Below are 25,864 nucleotides of genomic sequence, written 5' to 3'. Positions count from 1 at the left end.
CTCTGCCTACTTTTGATGTCTCTCTCTGTGTCAAATAAATAAAATCTTAAAAAACAAAATCCTAACACATCCATAAAAAACTCCTCAACTAATAATCAGTGAAATGTCACAAAAAAGAAGTCCACTTTACAAAAGTAGCCCTGTGTTCTGGTAATGAAAAATTAAAATTAAATTTTTTTTTCAGTAAAATTACATCAAAATAAACTAAATGAAATACTTAGGTAAAAACAACAAAATATAAGCGGGAGCTGTACACTGAAAACTACAAAATGTGATGTAGGAAAATAAGAAGTTTCAATACAAGAAAATACAAAGTGTGTTCATAGATGCTCAGGAAAAATCCAGCATATGAGTCCTACATCCTCCCTCCCATATCTTCCCCCAGCAGGTCAACAAACCTTGGCAGGACTATATTCAAAATACATCTGGAGTCCAGGCTCTTTTCACACCCTCTGTCTCTCACTCAACCAATCCTGTGCCTTCTCTCACTGAACAACTAAATAAGCACATTGGGTTCTTTGGGTTTATCTAGTCAGACTCCATGATCATCTATCTGCCAAACTCCTTCCAAAGCCTCCCTTCAGTGGTTTCATCATAGTTAGAATAACTTCTCAAGAAATTACCAGGCCCTCCAGTATTCTACATCACTGGTCCATGATTATTTGTAAGCCTTCCTTTCCTAACACTCTCCCATTGTGCACACTACCGCATACTGCAACCCAGGGGCCCCCCAGGTAATCATGGATGTGGCAAGCTCCTTGCATTTTTCATGGCCTTAGAATTTGCTGTTCCCTCCACCAGGGACACTAGTCCTACGTGTATGCATAGTTTGTGTCTCTTCTCAACTGTCAAGTCCTCAGAGAGGCCTCCCTCTCTGCTTATACTTCTTTATTCTTCTTCATAGCACCACCACCCCTGGACTCCATGTCACCTTTTTATTTCTCCACTATTTCTTGTATTTCTTCCCTAATAGGAAGGTTCATTTGGGCATGGACTTGGTTTGTTTTATTTGCTGCAGTATCCATAGTACACATTTGGAAAGTACTCAGGCAATGGCTGAGGGCTGCTGAAGGAGCCCTAGATCGTCACGTAATTGTGACTATTCAATTAATGCTGAATGAACAGGTAAGAAAGTGAATGAATGAAGACAACTGGATTGTGAGCCAAAGCTCTTAACCATAACAACCTCACCATACTGCCAACTGGTAAGCTTCAGTGTATAGAGAAGCAACACTTCTTAGCTTTTCTCAGATTACCACACCATTGGCTCTCTAAAGTCTTATGTGAGAGAATTTTAGCATCACTGACCACTGTATACATGATTTCAAATGTATTTCAAATGCAGAAAGTATATTTTCAAAAACTGGAAGAGAATAGTTTGGAGGCCTCCGTTCATCAAGCAATGACGTTCAGCACACTTCATGGCCTTGGCTGTTATGTAGTCGTTCTTCAGAAGTAACCAGAGATTCAAGGACTGGTGAAACTCTTGATCTTCTCCACAGACATGCCCTCTTCCTGGAAATCCCTTTGACTGACTTCACATCCAAGCTAAAATGACTCTCATAAAGATTCAAACACTTCTTCTGCTGGGGCAAATCAGTCATGGAAGCAGGCCCTGATGTGAAAGAAAGTGAAAGTTAGTGATGTCAGGGCACCCAGCCAGACCTTTTCAGTTGAGTTAAAGCTTTCTTCATTTCAATGGAAGCATCAGACATATTAGGCAAAATCAACACAAGGTGAAGTGTTTATGAACAGGGGTTCCTTCAGCAGTCTTCACCAGGTTTAGGAAATCAGTCACTTATGTCAAAATTGGAAGCCAAAGAAAAGCATAGCTCAGGCATTCTGATGTTGCTGAGGGTAGCTAGGCAATTGTCTCATATCTACTGAAAAACTCTGTCCTTTTTGAAGGACATGTTGTTTTTCCCTTCATTATATAAATCATTGTCCACCTTGATTCTAACAAAGTGGAATTTCTCACCTATCTCCTTAATTTTGGGGGCAGCAAGTCATCATTAAAATTAAAACATAACAGGGCGCCTGGGTGGCTCAGTCGGTTAAAGCCTCTGCCTTCAGCTCGGTCATGATCTCAGGGTCCTGGGATCCAGGCTCTCTCCAGGGATCTGGGCTCTCTGCTCAGCAGGGAGCCTGCTTCCTCCTCTCTCTCTGCCTGCTTCTCTGCCTACTTGTGATCTCTGTCTGTCAAATAAATAAAATCTTTTAAAAAAATAAATTAAATTAAAACATAAGGAGGAAATGATAATAAAGGAGTAATAGCAAATCCCACCATTTCCAGATATGTATATGGAAGGAAATTGGGAGTTCCAGTAACAGGCAGGTCTCTGAAGGTCACACTGGGAGCTTTCAGATATTGATAGGGTGGTTTCTTCATGGTGGTTTCCAAAACTACAACAGTAGCATAACTCTCCTCTTCATGAATACAACCTCACAAGTCATTGATGACTATACTTCCTGGTCCAGATTCCCCAAACACAGCCATATACAGAAGACTGTTCTTCCTTTCAGAAGTGATTTTTGAGTTCTATCAGCCACATCTTGTAGACTGGTCTCTTGGTGGGTTGCTTGAATTCTAGAAAGATTTTCTGAAGAGAAGATCCTTCTACCTTACTGATTAATGTGATGAGATAGTCACAGGGGAACTTACATGAAGGAGGAAAGGTTGAATGCAGAAAAGGAGAGGAGATATTGGAAACAGTTTGTAGTAAAAATCCAGAAAGATGAAAGATGTAAAAAGGACCATACACAAGGGAATTCAGGCACCTTCTAAATGGAGGAGAAGACAAAGAAATGGATTGTCTGCTGGAGCTTCATAAAGGAGCTAATCCTACTGACACCCTGATTTTAGCTCCTTAATGATTCATTTTGTATACCCCCTCAGACCTAAAAGATAATAAATATATTTTGATGTGTTAACCCACTAAGTTTGTGTTAATTTCTTACACAACAATGAGAAACTAATGCAGACAGTCTTCATTTTCTCAAAACCTCTATATAGAGTCCAGGCCTTTCCATTCTGTAGGAAAAATCAGTAAGGCCAGCACACTGGGGAGCACAGAAGAACCATAGACACAGTCATTTCCCATCCCCTGAAGCAAATAGGAGCAGGACTTGTCTTGTGGTGTAACCTAGAGGCAGAGAAAGGGCTGCAAGGATATGTGTTTCATAAGGGGGATAACCGAGCACATAGTACTTGTAGTAATAATTACCCCATGGCAGGTTAATGTTCATTTACCTCAGCTAATGGGAGAATTTTGGTGGGATTTAGAGCATGTAGGAGGAAGTGGCAGAGGAAGTAAATAAGAGCTCTAATTTTACTGAGTCAATTCTGCACAGTTTGAAACATTGGTACCATCATGGCAATTCAAGGAAGTCATTACTACCTTACTGATGGGGCCTCTTGTCAACCACTATGAGTGAGGACACTGTGATTTTAAAAATACACCCATAAGTTTGTCTCAGGAATTCCCCATGTGCTTTTACCAGTAGGAGCATGCTCCATGACCATCCCCATCCTGCATTTCCTGCAAGGACAATTTTCAAAAGAGAGAAAATCATGACTTTCAAATACATATAAAATGAGTGTGTGGGGGCGCCTGGGTGGCTCAGTGGGTTAAGCCTCTGCTTTCGGCTCAGGTCATGATCTCAGGGTCCTGGGATCGAGCCCCGCATCGGGCTCTCTGCTCAGCGGGGAGCCTGCTTCCTCCTTTCTCTCTGCCTGCCTCTCTGCCTGCTTGTGATCTCTCTGTCAAATAAATAAATTTAAAATGAGTGTATGTTAAGGATTTCGTTTAATCAATTACGAACAAAGGAACCAATCAGACGATATTACTAGTTGAATGAAGAATCCCAAAAAAAGACATTTATACTTCAAGAATAATGAAATGAATATTAAAGTGGGTGGAAAGTGCTGGATTCTAAGATGAGGGTGATAAGTCAATTGAACCTCCACAGAGAGATTTTATCTATACAACTGCTATGGACTGAAGTTTGTGTAATCCACAAAATTCACAGATCAAGTGCCAGCTCAGTGTTGTGGTATTAATAACTTGGGCATTTGGATGGTGCCTTAGGCAAGAGGGCAGAGCCGTCATGAATGGATTAGTGCCCTTTAAGAAAACTTGGAGAACTAGCTTGCCCCTTCTGCCACATAAGGCGACAGGAAGAAATGTTCACCTCAGATGTGAGCTCTCGCCAAATACTGAGTCGACAGATGACTTGATCTGGACCTTCTTATTATCCAGAACTATGAGTAATAAATTTTTGTTCCTAACCCAGCGATCTGTTATATTTTTTATAGCCTGAATAGATGAAAAATACGCACAACCAGAGATTTATTTTGCCTTGTTGCAAATGAGCAAAACTCGCAGAGTTTTGAAATGGCTCTACTGTCTGGAAGGATGGATAGCATGACAACATAGCATAGTTTCCAACTAGAGATACTCGGTAAACATCCCACTTATTCCAAATTTTCCTACAACGTTCTCATTAAAAAAAAAAAAGAAGAAGAAGAAGAAAAAGAAAAAGAAGCATTTCCAGACTGTGGTCCTCTCTTCTCCAAAGAGGATGGCATGAAAAGCTGATAAAATCTTACTTCTCTACCAGCCAGAACTACACGTCAACCCTCCAAACACAAAGCCAGTGCTATCCCATCACTGCAGGTGCACAATTTGCTCACTCACCAGCTCTGGGGAGAAAAAGGTTTCTGATGTCAGAGATCATGAATGCTTCCACTGACACAACAGAAAATGTTGAGTAAACTAAACTATCCCTGGAACTCCTGGCATTGGAACATATCACAGAACTATCCTCCCTGGGAAATGTAGGCACTGGGTGTTCCTGAGATTATTGCACAGAGCAAGAGGTAGACAGCCCCTGTCCTTCCTGTGAAGCGTGAAAGACAGCAGGAAGGACAATAACCTCAAAGACTTGACTTAGTCAAGGGCCCATATTTATAGGACATGAAAGTGAAACCATCATTTCACCATAGACTGAGCAGTTCCAGGAAAACAAAAACAAAAACAAAAGGCTCTTTTGACCTCAGGAGGCTAAGGGAGTGAGAGAAGGGCAGAGAGACACTGGGGGCCATGCAATGCTCGTCTCTGGTAATGCCTGTGAGGTCATATAGCCAAGTCTTGTTTGAGAGCCCTGGGGATAGAGAGATGACTGTGAGCAAGTTTCCAAAGCTTCAAGTGAATGAGAGAAGCACTTCCCATCAGAAAGCAGAGGGCCTATGACTTTTCTGTGTCTTTCTGTTTCTTTCACTTTTAGGAGCCCTGTTGCTGGCTGCCATGTTGTCACACTGGGCCATGGATGTCCTGGCATGTCATGGGGTCATATCTCATGAGCAACTTAAACTACCAGGAGGGACTCTGAGGAAACTGACAAGACAATCAGACGGTGAGACACAGAGAGGAAGAGCCAGGTTTCTAAGACTTAAATGGAAGATCAAGAGGAAAATACCAAAGTTTCTTTGGAAGAAGAAGCCTCCTATGTTGCTGTATCATGTGAGGCTTATTTCCATGCTATAGTATCTAAAACAGTTGGATGCTGGCACAGGGGTAGACCAACTGGCCCACAGAAAGAGACATACAGTCTTGTGTAAGATTCAGGCATGTGTCGAATTCTGTTGCTTGGGAGACATACATGGGGTGTCAGTGGGTATAGAAGGCACCATCTAGTAAATAGAGCTGACAAACCAGTTCTCCATCTGGACAGAGGTTTACTGAATCTCTGCTTACATCATTTATGATAGTCAACTCCACATGGATTTAAGACCTTAATTTCAAATGGAAACCATAGCTGTTCATAGGGATAAATTTCTTAAAGGAGATGATACCAGAATAAAGATACCAAGAAGACAGCTGTATAAAACAGACTAACCAACATGATATCTTTCACCCTATTAAAATGAAAAGCTTCAGGGTGCCTGGGTGGCTCAGTGGATTGGGCCGCTGCCTTCGGCTCAGGTCATGATCTCAGGGTCCTGGGATCGAGCCCCACGTCAGGCTCTCTGCTCTGCAGGGAGCCTGCTTCCTCCTCTCTCTCTGTCTGCCTCTCTGCCTACTTGTGATCTCTCTCTCTGTCAAATAAATAAAATAAAATCTTTAAAAAAATAAAATAAAATAAAGAAATAAAATAAAATGAAAAGCTTCTCTTCATGAAAGTAATTGCAAAACAAAGTTTCAAAATCTCCATGAATCTGAAGATTATATTAGCAAAAATATAGTGAACTGAGGATCAATTGAAAGGACGTGTCTTAAAAATTCCAGAAATCGCTAAAAAAATAAGGTCTAACAATCCATTATTGGAAGTGAGCAAAAGACATGCACAGAACTTTCTCAAGAAATAAACGTGGAAAAAAATAAACACGTTTGGGGGAAAAAAGAGGGAAAGTGCCACAGATTAAGCATGAATGAGGGAAATATAAAATTGTGCAGTATTTGATGACATTCTATTGGAAAATTTAAAAATTTGTACAAAATTGGGTATTGGTGACAATGTAGATAGAATCTCTGAAATATGACTGCAGGGAATGTAAATCAATACAATCACTTTGAAGAAAAAAAAGGCTGACTAATAAAATTGTACATTCATGTACCTCAGGAGTCAGCATTTCCACTCTTAACCCTATACCTAAGATTCACTCTGCAAAAATATGCAGAAAATATATGGACTTGTGCTCCTAGCAGTTTTCATAACTACGAAAAAAGAGAGGATAGGCATTGACAGAGAAGGGGTAAATAAGGTGACTTACACGATGTTGAAAGGCATGAACCATAGTTATAGAGAGAGGAATTAATCTTTTAGTATAGTGTTGAGATTAAATATTGAGAACCCACAGAACACCTTTAAATAAAGCTTCAAGAAAACTAAGAAATATATTGTTTAGGAATGCATATGGATAGCATAACACCATAAATAAAGTAAAGGAATCATACACACATACTGCGTGAAATACACCCAGGGGCTGTGGACAGAACTGGAGTGAATAGGAACACAGAGGGAGATATAAGGGGTTAGAGATGTTCTATTTCTTGGGATGATTGTTCAGTGTGTAAGTGATCATTATATTACATGAGTAAGTAAAAGATATAAAATAGACAAATATCTTAGTTCTTTTCAGATTGTTGCTGTGTCTATGTGTGTGTACTCAGTCCTGAATCTCTCTCTTCTGTCATATTTTGGGGACATCAGAGAAATGTTCTCCATCTGACATACAATCATTGCTATGATGGCACAAAGACTGAGAAATCATTCAGGGAGGAAGCATTGGGAAGAGAGACTGAAATTCCAGGTGGAAGCAATGGCAAGGCAAAGATGCAGGCTCACAGATGAACTTGACAAGTGGCCGTGGATGCAGAGGAGCACACACAGACAGTCAATTACAGTTCTCAGTAGTAAGGTAGGAAAATCCTCTGAGGCCCAGGTACCCTGGCAGCGATGGGGCTCTTTGTAGAGGGTGAGAGAAAGCTCCCATCAGGGGCTCCCTGGGGCTCATCTGCTCCCCAGCAGTGTGTGAGAATCACTCTGGACATGGTGCTCTCTGTTGGGTTGGCTGAGGTCCACAGTGTCCTCTGCACCCAAGGGGCTGGTGGCTGATGCCCCAGAATGCACAGCTCAAGGTCTAGACTCAGACTTGCTGCTCCTAAGTCACCATTTGGAAATCAGGATACATCCTGATTTATGAGGATATTGCAACATTCTCTCTATGTCAGGAAAGTGTAATCAATTGCTTCTTATACCCAGAGCAGAATTCTGCCTTTTGAAGACAGATAGATGGTTAGATGCTGAGAATAACACCTATTCAGATAACACACAGTAAAATGGGCACTCATTAAAAGTGCTTCAGTTTGTTTCTCAGAGTCCACAGTCTCTCATGGTTCATCAGACTGGGGGTTTTAGCGGGGAATTGGAGTGGGGGGATGGGTTGGCCCTGTGGTGGGTATTAAGGAGGGCACGTATTGCATGGAGCACTGGGTATTATATATAAAAATTATATGTAGTTTTTTTGTATGTATGTATTATGTTTTTTGTATGTATATATGTAAAAATATACATATATTTATATGTAAAAATTATATGTAGCTTTTACATATAGGTATTATATGTAAAAAATATGGAAAAGTACATCAAAAACTAATGATGTACTGTATGATGACTAACATAACATAATAAAAACAATAAATAAATGAGTTTTTTCAAAGTGCTTCAGGCCTCTCTTTTTTGTTTGTTTACTCCTTTATAGGTTTAGATTGGAATTGAAGTGTCAGTGATATCGTGAAGTAGTAACACCACAGCTGCAGTGTGCAAGGCTGTTGGGGCCGATGAAGGGGATGAGAATAATAAACTAGAGTCTGGGAGGGGCCATGGAGACTGAGATTTAGGAAGATTATGAAGAACAAGTTGAATACTGAATCTACCTGTTGCCCAGCCCCAAACTGATCATGTATTCGAAGACTGACATGCACAGACTTGCATCCATGAATATGAATATTGTGCAGCTACTGTAAATGACAAGGACAAGGACAGGAACAGCATATGTGCGCTTGGCAGATTGTTCTGTTGACCATTTGCACAGAGCTTTGTAGCTGAGTCCAAACGAACAGCTTTCTCCTCTGGTCAAGAGTGGCCACAGTGCTAAGTGGGCTGAGCCCTGATATCCTGAGTGCACACCTCATAGTCCACAGGCAGATCCTCTGAGTCCCCTGTGATCACACGACCCTTCCTAAGGCAAGTGGGTGAGAACAGACCTGGGATGGTCACTCTAGTACCTTTACCAAGTAGAATCTTTCCCTGGACACCAGCACAGCTACTGCTTCTTCATGCCAAACTTTTACCCAACCTCATCAGTGGCTTGCAGACCTCTGCCCAGTTCCTCTTCCCACAGGGACCAGGAATCCATGGTAGAATATGGAGTCCATGAGACTCATACAAAAACTGCAGACTTCATTTGGGAGCACAATTTATTGATCTTTTCTAGGTTTGGTTCTTTCTTTCCTTGGTTCTTTTCTTTCTAATCTCTCTTAGACAGGACATCTGAAATGGTTTGGAACTGGGTCCAGATGAATTCATAAGATCTAGGCAGCCAACCAAAATCAGTCTTTTTTGAGTATGCCATCTCCTGTCATCTCATACCTTCTGATTGCATGATCATCCTTTCAACACAAAAAGCTGACTACAAGGCCTCCATATGACCCTATACTAGGGCTGGGGATCTGAGCAAGCAAAGCAGAGACAGGAGTGAAAGGAAGGAGGATGGCCTTAAAATGATTTACCTAGAGCTGTCAGATCAGAGTGTAGACCAGCAGTTTGCAGACAGTATTTGTCTAGAAAACCTGCTGCAAGATTGTTAACTATAAGCAGTTGCTGAGGTGGAATAAATGGGTATGGTCCTTTCCTTACTCCACACGTTTTATTAAGCTTTGGGTTGCCATTGGACATCTATCTGTGATGGTAAGATGAAGCCTCAAGACTTAATCTCCTTAGGGCATGACACATACTGGAAGGATAAGTCATGGAGATCAGTATGGTCTCTGAAAGGTACACACACAAAACAGATATTTCCTGGTCAGTGCTGGATGGAGTGGCTCAGGGAATACCCTGTCTCCTGGATCCACTCAGGTGAGTAGAGCTCCTGTTAGTCTAATTAACAATCTCCAGACTCTTACAGAAATGAACACTGCCCTGGCTCAGGCTCTCCTCCAACTGAGCCACCTGTGGCAGGGACAGGAAAAGAGTCAGTTTCTCTCCTCTTTCCTCCTCCCACCACCTCCATTACACAGAGCAGGTAGCTGAGGGGAACTAGGGGGCTGAGAAATTTTTACATATGTAGGACAGTTGCAATCTAGTTCATGGCAGTGGGTAGTGAATGTCCCTCAGGTAAGAGGGGCCATCTGGGGCTCACTCATACTGACTTCCCCCTTGGGATATTAGGGAGAGGCACAGTCAGGACCTGCTGGCCTCATACCTGCTTTGTGACAGACAAAGAAGAGCAGTCCAGTTTCTTTCTACAGAGATCTCTGAGCTAGGAAGACCATGTGCAGCCCTCATGGTTGCCCTAAAGGGAAAACACATCCATTGCAATAGGCTTGCCCTCTCTTCTCAATTCTTTAGTTATGCTATTCTCATGCAGGGGAGAGATCAAGGGTTATGATGTCATGTTCGCAATCTCTTGGCTGCATAACAACTGTATACCTTGTTATGGACATTTGCAATCTTGGCAGACATTTTGTAAAGCAGACTTTTTCTGTCACCCTGTTATAGTCACAAGACCCTCCCTAGGGCTCTCTCCTGTCCACAAACATCTGGGGCAGCTTTCCCTTCTGCTTCCACATGAGAATGAAGATGTGACAGTCACTGAGAGGTGGAGCAGCTGCCCAGAGTCACCCAGTCGGTAGTGAACGGTGCTGGGACTCAGGCCTGAAACTGGTTGAAGTTGGTGCATTGACACCATGTGGGGTCACACTGGGGTCAGGAGGGATACTCCACAGTGGATGTAGTATCTGCACTCTGATGTAAGCAGATGGAAACCAGTGAGCCTCTGAGGTGGGCATGTCCGGAAGCCACAGGCAAAAATTTATTGGCAGTGTGTTCACCCATCTGAGGGGCTACTCTCATCAGGGCTTAATGTGGACTTCTCAGTGATCTGGGGGCTGACATCAGATGAAATGGTTCAGTTGAGAGGCATCAGGGAAAGCCCACACACCCAGTCTGCTGGGATCCATGCAAACCCCAAAGTGACTCCCAGTGTGGGGTTCTTGGAGACCCAGAATTGTCCCTGCCTTTTGCAATAGAAGTGTGCCCAGTACACCTCTTTTTTGAGAACTGGAATCATTCCAGGAATAGAAACTGAAACAAACCAGCCCTGCTGATTTCCTCCCTGTTGGGTCTGGGGGCCATAAGATCTCCTTTATCCAGAAATGATGGCTGTCTGACCAGGAGAAATACTAGAGCAGTATAACCTTCAAATTGCACTGTGCTTCCCAGATCCTCTTCCCTTCTCTCTAGGCTCTTCCTCAGGCAAACCTAACCCAACATAACTCCCTTCTTTCTTTCTGGAGCAACCTGGGGTTGAAACCAGTTTTGGACCTTCCCAGAGGGAACTATCACTGCCTGAGGACTATACCCACCCCTGGGAGAGGTACTTTACCAGAAGGAACACTAACATTTGCTTCGCCAAGGTCACCCTTCAAAGGATCTGTAGTAAGAGTCAGAGCGAGTAAGAAGAACCAGAGGAAAGTCTTCTTCAGACTTGCTAATAAGACCAGACAGGATTCAGGGAGAAGTTGCTGGGAGCCCTGACAAGAGAACTTCACCTGGATCAGACCAGAAGCTCATTGGAGTCCTGTGAGATGGTTAGCATGACTCTCCCACCCCCCTGCACAGGGAACGATAATGAGGCTCAGTGTTCAATGTGAAAAGGTTCACACTGCCTTGGGGAGAGCTTGTCTCTTGGCCAATTTCCTCAGTGGGATGGTGAGTCCAGGTCCTTGGGCTGGTTGCAGTCTGAGGCATCTGGGAAAAAAATGAAGCAAGCTGGACCCACCCCAAAAGAAGTGAGCCTAGCTGCCCAGAGGAGGAGAGCATGAAGTTGCATGATGAAGAGTTCAGATGGGTGTTAAATTTTGTCAGAGAGGAAACAGTGGGCCTTCTGAGGTAGAAAAATGGCAGGTGGATGTGAGGATGGGTCTCCAGCAGCTTCACATGGCCCCACGGTTGGTCAGGAGGACAGCCCTTCATATGGCCTCATGGGGCTCACAGGGCAACTCTTCAGCCAAGGAGGCGGTCTTGAACTTTAAAATTTGCATTCATACATGTTGAAGCAGTAGATTTTTTTTAAAGATTTTATTTATTTGACAGAGAGAGATCACAAGTAGACACAGAGGCAGGCAGAGAGAAAGGGGGAAACAGGCTTCCTGCCAAGCAGAGAGCCTGACGTGGGGTTCAATCCAAGGACCCTGGGATCCTGACCTGAGCTGAAGGCAGAGGCTTTAACCTGAGCCACCCAGACACCCCTGAAGTAGTAGATTTTTTTTTTTAAGATCTATTAGAAAGTAGGCACTCTTAACTTGTGGAATTCTGAAAACATTCCAGGCAGAAAACACTGTGTGTAGCAAGTAGGAGGAGAATCCATGAGGTAATTCCAGTCAATTCTCTTTCCTAATTCTGTCCTAAAAATGCTTGCAATCTCACAGCAGGGTTCAGCCTCCAAGAGTAAACTATATTCACAGAAGATCTTAAATCCTAATAATAACAGCAGATACAATGACAAAGAATCATATACAAACATGAGGGCTGGCTTAAAATTGGTAGGAAATTATCTGGGAAGTTTGTTGTGACTTAGATGTTCAAGTTGAAAAGACATAGGCATTCCTTAGGTATGCATTTAGTGTTAAAAGGTGTCAGACTTTTTATGAAGAAATGTCTTGAGAGGAAAGAAAATGCACTTTTTTATTTAAATTCAATTAGCCAATAAATAGTACATCGCTAGTTTTTGATGTAATGTTCAGTGATTCATTAGTTACATATAACACCAGTGCACATCACATCATCTGCCCTCCTTTTTTTAAAAAAAGGTTTTATTTATTTATTTGACAGAGAGAGATCACAAGTAGGCAGAGAGGCAGGCAGGGAGAGAGGAAGGGAAGCAGACTCCCTGCCAACCAGAGAGCCTGATGCAGGGCTCCATCCCAGGACACTGGGATCATGACCTGAGCCAAAGGCAGAGGCTTTAACCTACTGAGCCACCCAGGTGCCCCTCATCTACCCTCCTTAATGCCATCACCCACTTACCCCGTCCCCCTACCCACCTCCCTTCTGCAACCCTCAGTTTGTTGCCCAGAGTCAAGAGTCCTCTCATGGTTTGTCTCCCTCTCTGATTTCTTCCTATTCAGTTTTCCCTCACTTCTCCTATGATCCTCTGCACTATTCTTTATACTCCACATATGAGTGAAACCATGATAATTGTCTTTCTCTGCTTAACTTATTTCACTTAGCATAATACCTTCCAGCTCCATTCATGTTGATGTAAATGGTAGGTATTCATCCTTTCTGGTGGTGAGTAATATTCCCTTGCATTTAAGAACAACATCTTCTTTATCCACTCATCTGTTGAAGGACGTCTTTGCTCCTTCCACAGTTTGGCTATTATGGACATTGCTGCTATAAACATTGGGGTGCATGTGCCCCTTCTTTCCATTGCATCTGTATCTTTGGAGTAAATACCTAGTAGTGCAATTGCTGGGTCATAGGGTAGCTCTATTTTTAACTTCTTTAGGAACCTGCATCCTGTTTTCCAGAGTGGTTGTACCAGCATGCATTCCCACCAATAATGCAAGTGTGATCCCCTCTCTCAACATCCTCACCAACATTTGTTGCTCCCTGTCTTGTTAATTTTAGCCATTCTAACTGGTGTAAGGTGGTATCTCATTGTGGTTTTGATTTGCATTTCCCTGATGGCAAATGATGAGGGAAAATGCACTTTTCAACATTAATCAAAACACTCTATTCTTGACTGTAAAGACAAATGCAGTGAGTACATGTAGGTCCTAAGCATTGAAGGATGTGGACAGCTAGCACAAACACACCACTGTCCTGAATGTAACCCCCCTGTGTTGTCTTGCTCAACCAAATAAGTGAAGGAGGAACCTGCATCTTCTTGAGTCCTGACTGAGCGATCTTCATGACGCTCTGCTGCTTAAATTCCCTCGTATTCATAAACTGCTTTGGCAATTACCACTGGCACCACAGCTACACAGCATTCCTCAGTTGTCTCCTCTGACCCATACGAGTGTGCATATTCTTGAATGAGGGTTTTGCTCACTCTGTACTCAAAATATCTCTGTTAGCAGCTTGGGTATGAATCTGATGGCCTGAGCTTAATGCTAAGGCTGAAATTCCTGTTGCCTTGAGCTTAACGCTAAGGCTGAAATTCCTGTTGCCTTGTGCACCAAACCCTCCTAACTCCTCTGTTCTTCCTTCTTCTTCAGGATACTGCACTGGTCAGCAGTGTGATGTAGCTAGTTCTATCCCCTCACACCCCATTATCTACATCTTTCACCTTTCCTGTGCAATACTATATAAGCTAGAGGGTTTTATATGTGGCAGTTGCCATGACCATTGCAAAGGCCTTGGGAGAGGTATGTTGCTAGAGGTGGTCTCTGTGGTCAGGAGAACACTGGAGACAACAGCCAGTGCCCCAGTGGACATTGCAATGAGTGGGGGCTTTGGCAATGACATGTCCTCCTTCATCAATGCATTGCAAGGAACTGGGCATGAGGAGGAGGACTCAGCTCCCATTGAGGTGGTGAGGATCACAGAGACACACTTGCCACTCCTATCATTTGACCAGTTTGTGCCCATACAGCGGCAGTCACACAAAATGTGTAGAACTGTCTGAAAGAGATACAGTTAAGCCAATATGACCTCATCATCATCACTGCATCCAAGCAGTTCATCATGAACCTCATGAAGCTTGCCCAAGCCATACTTAGACTAGGCAAGAGATTCTATATCATCAGATCAAGCTGAACAGGATTTTTAGTGCAAGCACACTCTGGGAGGAATGACTCATGCAGAATATATAAGAGATTGTCCAGGAAACTCTCCAGAAGAAGTAGATATGTGAATCTGTTGTATTTGAGGTCTCTAGTCTTGACCCTTGACTGCATGACTTCCCTGTACTTAGGTTCCTTGAACAAGGACCTTTCTGACATCAGAAGACATGTTCCCCTGAAAAACCTGCCCACATGAGTGAAAATATCATCAATGTCAAGTAAATCTCTCTGCAGAAGAGAATAGCCAGATAGGTTTGCAAGACACTCTTCGTGTCCAGGATGAAGATGATTTAGAGTAGTGTCTGAATGTACACCTGTTGTTAGCTCTTTGGAATGGATACTGAATCTCTCTATTAGGGGGCTGAGAATATAGGGATGTTCATGGAGGAGTACAGGCCATTATGAAGTCCCTGGATCTGTACCCTCTCCATAAAGTGAACTGGAGACTGACTTCATGACTTGTTCATTCATGAAGCATTCATCAGCCTTCTTAGCTACATCCAATTCTTGGGAACCATGTCATTATCCGCTTCAGTTGGTTGAAGTAAGGATGCATCCTTGATTTAGATGCCAAGGAAATGAACACTATCCTGAGGAAACATTTTCCTCCAGTGCAAAGTCTGCTTTACACACAGAACCCATTGTATTGTTCTATTCTGCTCACCTGTCTGATCATATTCTCTCTCTCTCCCTCTCTCTCTCTTTATTTCCTTCCTGGTTTCAGGTCTCATTTGATTTGTTTAGTGTATGTTTCTCTGAGGTCAATATTTCCATTTTAGTATATGTTCTCTTGTTCATCTATTCTTCTCTGGACAGAATGACAACAAGGAAAAACACACCTCAAAAAAGAGAACAAGAGGCAATAATGACTGCCAGGGACTTAATCAGTATGGACATAAGTAAGATGTCAGAACTAGAGTTCAGAATAACAGTTATAAAGACACTAGATGGGCTTAAAAAAAGTATAAAAGACACTAGAGAATCCCTTTCTGAAGAAATAAAAGAACTAAAATCTAATCACATCAAAAACAAAAAGGCTATTAATGAGATGCAGTAAAAAAATGGAGGCTCTGACTGTTAGGAAAAAGGAAGCAGAAGAGAGAATTAGTGATATAGAAGACAAAATTATGGAGAATAGGGGCACCTGGGTGGCTCACTCAGTTAAGCATCTGCCTTCAGGTCAGGTCATGATCCCAGGGTCATGGGATCAAGCCCTGGGTCAGACTCCCTGCTCAGCGGGGATTCTGCTTCTCCCTCTCCCTCCACCCCCTGCTCATGGTCTCTCTCTCTCACACACACTCTGTCTCTGTATCACAAATAATTAAATAAATAAATAAATAATCATTTTAAAAATTATGGAGAATAAAGGAGCTGAGAAAAGGAAAGAAACAAATACTGGATTATGAGAGGAGAATTCAGGAGACAAATGATACCATAAAGCAAAACAATATTAGAATAATTGGGATCCCAAAAGAAGAGGAAAGGTGGGGAGGTGGCAGAAAGTATACTGGAGCAAAAGAGAACTTTCCAGTCTGGGAAAGGACACAGACATTCAAGTCCTGAAGGCACAGAGAACTTTCCCCTCAGAAGCAATAAAAACAGATCAACACCCAACATATAGTGGTCAAACCTACAACTCTCAGAGACAAAGAGAATCCTGACAGCAGCTTGGGAAAAGAGGTCAGTAACCTACAAGGGTAGAAACCTTAGATTGGCAGAAGACCTATCCACAGAGACCTGGCAGGCCAGAAAGTACTGGCATGACATTTTCAGGGTACTTAATGAGAAAAATATGCACCCAAGAATCCTTTGTCCAGCTAGGATGTCATTCAAAATAGGAGTGATTAAAAGCTTCCAGGACAAACAGAAAGAAGAATTTGTGATCACCAAACCAGCCCAATGAGACATACTAAAAGGGATCCTTTAAGTAAGGAGAGAGCCTAAAAGTAACATAGACCAGAACGGAACAGTGAAAATATACAGTAACAGTCACTTTACAGATAACACAGTGGCTCTAAATTCCTATCTTTCAAGAGTTACTCTGAACGTAAGTGGGCTAAATGTCCCAATCAAAAGACATGGGGTATCAAACTGGATTTTTAAAAAAAAAGTAAGACCTGCAAAAAATCAATCACTTTCTGAAAGGTAGGACTGGTGGAGAAGTGAATCCAAAGCAACAGGAAGATAGACCACAGGGAGGGGGGTCAGCTCCCGGCAAGCGGTGGAGCAACGGAGCACAAAATCAGAACGTTTAAAAGTCTGCTCCACTGAGGGACATCACTCCAGAGGCTAAGCGGGGGTGGAGCCCTCACAGGGACAGTGTGCTCTCAGGTCCTGCATGGTCATAGAAGGATTGGGGGTGTCTAAGTGTAGCAGAGAGCTCGTAGGTATTAGAGCAAGGAGGCCAGCGACAGAGATGGAGCCGAGGAGTGAGCTCTCAGCTCGGGGTTACCTTAAACAGTGATTCATGGCACAGTGAGGCCACTGCTCTTTGAGCAGGGACCCCACAAGTGGCAAATCCAAGGAGACCCCCCCAAGAAGAGCACAGTGGCAGGAGTCTGCTGGGTTTGGAGACTCCAAATGGGGCTGAATGCCAGAGACAGAAATGCTCAATAACAGGCTGGGTGAGCTTGGAACAAAGCCAGAGACCAGGCAGATGGGAATGATTGAGTGCTTTTCTCCAAAGGCACAGTGAGGAGTGGGACCCCAAGCTCTCAGCTCCTCCAGGCTGGAGATTGGGAGGCTGCCATTTTCATTCCTGTCCTCCAGAGCACTACAGAATGCAAACAGGAAACAAAAGTTCCTGAGAGGGAACCTGAGCAGATTACTTAGCCCAGCCCCTGACAAGGGCAGTGCAATTCCACCTCAGGCAAAGACACTTGAGAATCACTCAACAGGCCCCTCCCCAGAAGATCAGCAAGAACATCCAGCCAAGACCAAGCTCCTGATCAAGGAGAACACTGGAATTCCAGAGAAGGGGAAAGCAAAGCATGGAATTCATGGCTTTCTCCCATGATTCTTTAGACTTGCAAAGTTAATTAAATTTTTAAAACTTTTTTCTTATTCTAATTATAACCTTTACTCTTTCCTCTTTTAATGTTTTTTCATTAGTTTATCTTAACAATAGATTTCTTTTAAAAAATCTTTTTGAAGCTTCATTATTATAGTCATATTTTATCCTTCATTGTATTTAACTTTATTTTTTGTATACATATAGGTTTTTTCTTCTAAAAAATTTTGGGATACAACTTCTTCTAATAGATCAAAATATACCCTAAATCTAGCATAAGGCTTTGTTCTAGTCTCCAGCTTGAGCAAATTCTCTCCACTTTATTTTTCTCTCTTTTCCCAACCAACTTATCTCATCAACTCTATTTTTAGGATTTTTTTTAGTTTTCATCTTTACAGTCATATTTCATCCCGTCATCATGTTTACCCTTATTTTCTTTGTGTATATATATATTTTTTTCCTTCTTTAAAATTTTGGGAGGTAGTTTCTTCTAAGAGACCAAAATACACCCAAAATCAAGTGGGTAGCTCTGTTCTGTTTGCCAGTCTAATATATATGTTTTTTCTTAATTTATTTTTAAATTTTTTTGAACTACTTTTTACCCCTTTTCTTCTCCTCATGATTTAGGGTCCCTTCTGATTTGGTTAAAGCGCATTTTTGGGGGGTCTTTGCCACACTTTAAGTATTTTATTCTCTCGTTCATATATTCTTATCTGGATAAAATGACAAGGCAGAAAAACTCATCACAAAAAGAAGAACAAGTGGCAGTACCAAAGGCTAGGGACCTAATCAATACAGACATTGGTGATATGTCAGATCTAGAGTTCAGAATGATGATTCTCAAGTGCTAGCTGAGCTTGAAAAAGGCATGTAAGATATTAGAGAAACCCTGTCTGGAAAAATAAAAGCCCTTTCTGGATAAATAAAAGAACTAAAATCTAACTAAGCTGAAATTTAAAAAGCTATTAATGAGGTGCAATAAAAAATGGAGGCTCTTACTGCTAGGATAAATGAAGCAGAAGAGAGATCTATATCAGTGATATAGAAGACCCAATGATGGAGAATAAAGAAGCTGAGCTAAAGAGAGACAAACAACTACTGGACCATGAGGGGAGAATTCAAGAGATAAGTGATACCATAAGATGAAACAATATTAGAATAATTGGGATTCCAGAAGAAGAAGAAAGCAAGAGGGGGACAGAAGGTATATTGGAGTGAATTATTGTAGAGAATTTCCTTAATATAGAAAACAGAACAAACATCAAAGTGCAGGAGGTGGAGAGAACTCCCCTCAAAATCAATAAAAATAGGTCTACACTCCATCATCTAATAAAAAACTTACAAGTCTTAGTAACAAAGAGGAAATCCTGAAAGCAGCCCCAGACAAAAAGTCTGAAACATACAAAGATAAAAAAATATTAGATTGGCATCAGACTTATCCACAGAGACCTGGCAGGCCAGGAAGAACTGGCATGATATATTCAGAGCACTAAATGAGAAAAACATGCAGCCAAGAATACTATATCCAGCTAGTCTGTCATTGAAAATAGAAGGAGAGATAAAAAGATTCCAGGACAAATTAAAACTAAGAGAATTTGTAAACACCAAACCAGCTCTACAGGAAATATTGAAAGGAGTCCTATAAGCAAAGAGAGAGCCTAAAAGTAGTAGACCAGAAAGGAACAGAGACAATATACAGTAACAGTCACCTTACAGGCAATACAATGGCACTAAATTCATATCTCTCAATAGTTACCCTGAATGTAAACGGGCTAAATGCCCCAATCAAAAGACACAGGGTATCAGAATAGATAAAAAAACAAAACTCATCTATATGTTGCTTACAACAAACTCATTTTAGACCCGAAGACACCTCCAGATTTAAAGTGGGTGGGTGGAAAACAATTTACCATGCTAATGGGCATCAGAAAAAAGCTGGGGTGGCAATCCTCATACCAGATCAATTAGATTTTAAGCCAAAGACTATAATAAGAGATGAGGAAGGACACTATATCATACTCAAAGGGTCTATCCAACAAGAAGACCTAACAATTGTAAATATTTTTGCTCCTAACATGGTATCAGTCAATTATATAAGCAAATTAATAACAAAATTAAAGAAACACATGAATAATAAGAAAATAATAGTAGGGAACTTTTTAAAATATTTTATTTATTTATTTGATAGACAGAGATCACACATAGGCAGAAAGGCAGGCAGAGAGAGAGAGGAGGAAGCAGGCTCCCCACTGAGCAGAGAGCCCAAAGCGGGACTCAATCCCAGGACCCTGGGATCATGACCTGAGCCAAAGGCAGAGGCTTTAACCCAGGTGCCCCAATAGTAAGGGACATTAACACCTCATTTGCTGCAATAGACATATCATTTCAGCAAAAAAATCCACAGGGAAACAAGGGCTTTGAATGACACATTAGACCAGGTGGACTTCACAGATATATTAAGAACTTTCCATCCCAAAGCAACAGAATACACATTTTTCTCGAGTACACATGGAACATTCTCCAGAATAGATCACATCCTGGGTCACAAATCAGGTCTCAACCAGTACCAAAAGGTTGGGATCATTCCCTGCATATTTTTAGACCACAGTGCTTTGAAACTGGAACTCAATCACAAGAGGAAAATTGGAAAGAACACAAATACATGGAGGTAAAAGAACATCCTACTAAAGAATGAGTGGATCAGGGTGCCTGGGTGGATCAGTGGGTTAAAGCCTCTGCATTTGGTTCAGGTCGTGATCTCAGGGTCCTGGGATCGAGCCCCACACATCAGGCTCTCTGCTCCCACCCCCCATGCCTGCCTCTCTGCTTACTTGTGTTCTCTGTCTGTCAAATAAGGAAATAAAACCTTTTAAAAAAAAAGGATGAATGGGTCAAACAGGAAATTGAAGAATTAAAAAAATCCATGAAAATGAAAACAGAACTATTCAAAATCTTTGGGATACAGCAAAGATGGTCCTAAGAGGGAAATAAATAACAATACAAGCCTTTTTCAAGAAACAAGAAAAGTCATAAATACACAACTTAATCTTACACCTAAAAGAACTGGAGAAAGAACAGCAAATAAAGCCTAAACTCAACAGAAGAAGAGAAACCATAAAGATTAGAACAGAAATCAATGAAATAGAAACCAGAAGAACAGTAGAACAGGTCAATGAAACTAGGAACTGGTTCTTTGAAAGAATTAATAAGATTGATAAACCTCTCACCAGACTTATCCAAAAGAAAAGAGAAAGGACCCAAATTAATGAAAACATGAATGAAAGAGGAGAAATCACAACCAACACTAAAGAAATACAAACAATTATAAGAACATATTATAAGCAAATATGTACCAACAAATTAGGCAACCTGGAAGAAATGGATACATTCTTAGAGAAGTATAAACTACCAAAAGTGAACCAGGAAGAAATAGAAAACCTGAACAGACCCATAACAAGCAAGGAAATTGAAGCAATAATCAAAAATCTCCCCCAAAAAACCAAGAGCCCAGGGCCAGATGGCTTCCCAGGGTATTTCTACCAAACATTTAAAGGAGAAGTAATACCTATTCTCCTGCAACTGTTCTGAAAATAGAAATTTTCTTTCAAAGGAAAAAAAGGAAAATTTTCACACTCTTTCTGTGGGTTCAGCATTACCTTGATCCCAAAAGCAAACACCCCACCAAAAAGGAGAATTAGAGACCAATATCCCTAATTAACATGGATGCCAACATATTCAATGAGAGTATCCTAGCCAATAGGATCCAACAGTACATTAAAAGGATTATTCACCACGACCAGGTGGGGTTTATTCTTGGGATGCAGGGGTGGTTCAACATTTGAAAATCAATTAACATGATACACCATATTAATAAAGGAAAAGACAAGAAGCATATGATCCTCTCAGTTGATGCCAAAAAACCATTTGACAAAGCACAGCATCCTTTCTCAATTAAACTCTTCACAGTGTAGGGAGAGAGGGAACATACCTTAATATCATAAAAGCCATATACGAAAAGCCAACAGCAAATACTATTCCCCTAAGATCATGAACGTGCCAGAGATATCCACTATCACCACTATTTTTCAGCTTAGTATTAGGAGTCCTAGCCGTACCAATTGGACAACAAAAAGAAATGAAAGACATTCAAATTGACAGGGAGAAGTCACACTCTCATTCTTTGTAGATGACATTATATTCTATGTGGAAAACCCAAAAGACTTTGCCCCCAAATTACTAGAACTCATACAGCAATTGAACAATGTGGCAGGATACTAATCAATGCACAGAAATTGGTTGCATTTCTATACACTAACAATGTGCCTAAAGAAAGAAAAATTAAGGAGTCAATCCCATTTACATTGTACCAAAAACCATAAGATACCCAGAAATAAACTTAACCAAGGAGGCAAAGGATCTGTACTCAGAAAACTATAGAACACTCATGAGAGAAATTGAGAAAGACACAAAGAAATAGAAAACTGTGGAAGGAGCCAAGATGCCCTTCAACAAATGAATGAATAAAGAAGATGTTGTTCATATACCCTAATGGAATATTACTCAGCCATCAGAAGGAATGACTATCCACCATTTGCATTGACGTGGATTATGCTAAGTGAAATAAGTCAAGCAGAGAATGGCATTTATCATATGGTTCCTCATGTGGAACATAAGGAATGGCATGGAGGACATCAGGGGAAGGAAGGGAAAACTGAAAGGGTAGGGATCAGAGGGGGAGATGAACCATGAAAGACAATGTACTGTGGAAAACAAACTGAGGGTTTGGGGGCAGGGGGATGGGTTAGCCCAATGATGGGTGTTAAGGAGGGAATGTGTTGCAATGAGCACTGGGTGTTGTATGCAAATAATGAATCATGGAACACTACATCAAAAACTAATGAAGTACTATATGGTGACTAACATAACATAATAAATTTTAAAAAATGAAATGGAAGAATGTTGCATCCTTATGGATTGGAAGAACAGATGTCATTAAAATATCTATGCTACCCAGAGCAATCTACACATTCAGGGCAATCCCTATCTGCAACTGTCCTTCAGAACAATGTATTACTTAAAATATAACCCATGGGAAATTTTACTAGTTACCAAGCAAGTTTAGATATAGCCTTAAGAAAAAACGCATACTGGCAACAGGCCTCTGGGGGAGAGGATGAATATACCGCCCTGAAGCTGAGCCGCGGGGGATGCCCGGCCTGCTCAGGGAGGAACACAGCCTGCTTCATTTTTCCCGCTATCTCCCCTTCCCCCAACCCCCACCCCGCCCCCAAGAGTGCCTGTGGCTAGTTGGATAAGTCCTTTGAATGTGCTTGCTCAACTATAAACTTTATACTGTTTGTCCAGACATATTTTGCCTTCCTTCTTGTTTATCTACAAGGCATATGACTAATGTTTGGCCTTCTTCGGCTCTTCTGTTGATTACTGTTTCTATCCAATAAAAGCGGGACTGAGAAGTTGTTTGGGGCAACAGTCTTTTCTACTGTTGTCCCCTGCTCCCTTTCTCTTGCAGCTGACATGTTTGTGCCTCATTCTTCTCCAATGCACCATCAGGAAGCGGCACCTATCAAAACACCATCAACATTTTCACAGAGCTGGAACAAATAATTCTAAAATTTGTATGAAACCAGAAAAGAACCCAAATAGCCAGAGGAATGTTAAGGAAGAAAACCAAAGCTGGAGGGGTGCCTGGGTGGCTCAGTGGGTTGAGCCGCTGCCTTCGGCTCGGGTCATGATCTCAGGGTCCTGGGATCAAGTCTCACATCGGGCTCTCTGCTCAGCAGCGAGCCTGCTTCCCTCTCTCTCTCTCTGCCTGCCTCTCTACTTGTGATCTCTCTCTGTCAAATAAATAAATAAAATCTTTAAAAAGAAAAAAAAAAAAGAAAACCAAAGCTGGAGACATCACAACTTCAGCCTATAAGCATATTACAAGGCTGTAATCATCAAGACAGTATGGTGCTGGCACAAAAACAGACACATAGATCAATGGAACAGAATGGAGAACCCATTAATGGACTCCCAGCTCTATGATCAACTAAGCTTTGACAATGTAGGAAAGAATACCCAATTTAAAAGAAGCTAGTCTTTTCAACAAATGGTGGTGGGAAAATTGGACAGCCACATGCAGAAGAATCAAACTGGACCATTTTCTTACACCATGCATAACAAGAAACTCATAATGGATGAAAGACCAAAATGTGAGACAGGAATCCTTCAAAATCCTAGAAAACACAGACAGCAACCTCTTTGACCTCAACCGCAGCAACTTCTTCCTAGGCATATCTCCAAAGGCAAGGGAAAGAAAGGCAAAAATGAACTACTAGGACTTCATAAAAATAAAAAGCTTATGCACCGCAAGATAAACAGTTGACAAGACAAAAAGACGACCAAAAGAATGGGGGAAAGTGGGGCACCTGGGTGGCTCAGTGGATTAAGCCACTGCCTTCGGCTCAGGTCATGATCCCAGGGTCCTGGGATCGAGTCCCACATCGGGCTTTCCGCTCTGCAGGGAGCCTGCTTCCTCCTCTCTCTCTGTCTGCCTCTCTGCCTACTTGTGATCTCTCTCTCTGTCAAATAAATAAATAAATAAATCTCTTTAAAAAAAAAGAATGGGGGAAAGTATTTTCAAATGTCTTATCAGAAAAAGTGCTAGAATCCAAGATTCATAAAGAACTTACCAAACTCAACACCCAAAAAACAAATAATCCAGTCAAGAAATGGACAGAAGACACGAACAGACATTTCTCCAAAGAATACATCCAAAAGGGCCAACAGACACAAGAAAAGATGCTCAACATCACTTAGCATCAGGGAATACAAATCAAAGCCACAATGAGATACCACCTCACACCAGTCAGAATGGCTAAAATGAACAAGTCAGGTACAACAGGTGTTGGCAAAGATTCAGGAAAAGGGGAACCCTCTTACACTATTGGTGGGAATGTAAGCTGGTTTAGCCATACTGGAAAACAGTATGGAGGTTCCTCAAAAAATTAAATATAGAGCTAATTTATGACCCAGCTCTTGCATTGTTAGGTATTTACCCTGAAGATACAAATGTAGTGATCCCAAGGGGCGCTTGCACTCCAATGTTTATAGCAGCAATGTCCCCAATAGCCAAACTATGAAAAAATCCCATATGTCCATTGACAGATGAATGGATAAAGACATTCCACTATATATATATATATAGTGGAATACTATGCAGCTGTCAAAAAATCTTGCTTTTCGCAATGACATGGATGGAACCAAATGGTATTATGCAAAGTAAGTTAATCAAAGAAAGATAATTATCATATGGTTTCACCCATATGTGGAATTTAAGAAACAAAACAGAGGAGCATAAAGGGAAAGAGGGAAAAATAGAACGAGATGAAATCAGAGAGGGAGACAAACCATAAGAGACATAAGGAAACAAACTGAAGGTTGCTGGAAAGGGAAGGAGGTAGGAGAATGGGGTAACTGGATGATGGACATTAAGGAGGGCAGGTGATGTAATGAGTGCTGGGTATTATTTAAAACTGATGAATCACTGAACTCTACCACTAAAACTAATAATACAGTACATGTTGATTAATTGAATTTAAATTAAAACATGGTAAAAAAAAGTTAAAAAGTTAAAATGGTTGATTTACAAAAAAAAAAAAAAGAATATTTGTGAGTGAACCCAATGTGGACTGAGCCCCATATTTCCCCCCATTTTATCATCATAGGGAAAGGGTGACAGGAAAAATATATATATACTGCTTTATTCTAGGAAAGTGTAATAAACATCTGCATCATCAATGGACATAAAGCACAAAAGGACCTGGTCTGGGAAGAGAGTAATTTCAAGAGTCCACCTCACTGACATCATTTATAAAGTATGGAGTTGGTGTCCAGCAATAGGGACAGTTTCTCCTAAGCAGATACACATGTGCATTGTTATACATTGTCTGAGGTCTGTTAGACCTCTTGTCCCTGAAACCCCACCCCTAGTCCCTAATCTACCAGGGTCCAGCTGGTGTTCCAGATATACTTTCCCAATTCCAGGTTACCCCAGAAACTGACAATGTCCTACGTCCTACTTAGACTCTAAGAGACTAAGAATGGCAAATGCTGTTGTCCTTTTCCAAACTGGTCATCACCAGAAGATCCCTAGAGAGCTAGTTTGCCCCTTCTAATATGCGAGGTGACAGAAAGAAATGCCCACCTTAGAAATGAGCTCTAACTATATAATCTACAGGTGCTTTTAACTGGGTTTTTCTAACTTCCAGAAGTATGA

At 41.4% G+C, this 25,864-nt stretch overlaps 1 pseudogene; it reads right to left on the bottom strand.

Annotated features, from left to right (window-relative positions):
• LOC123939205 lies at positions 1 to 2,006 on the bottom strand (annotated as a pseudogene).
• Positions 2,007 to 25,864: the final 23,858 nt, after the last annotated feature.

The sequence above is a fragment of the Meles meles genome, chromosome 3 (genome assembly GCF_922984935.1).
Source record: "Meles meles chromosome 3, mMelMel3.1 paternal haplotype, whole genome shotgun sequence".
NCBI classification, from domain to species: Eukaryota; Metazoa; Chordata; class Mammalia; order Carnivora; family Mustelidae; genus Meles; species Meles meles.
Note: the sequence above shows the minus strand (reverse complement) of the source record. Positions and strands in the feature narration are given on the sequence as shown.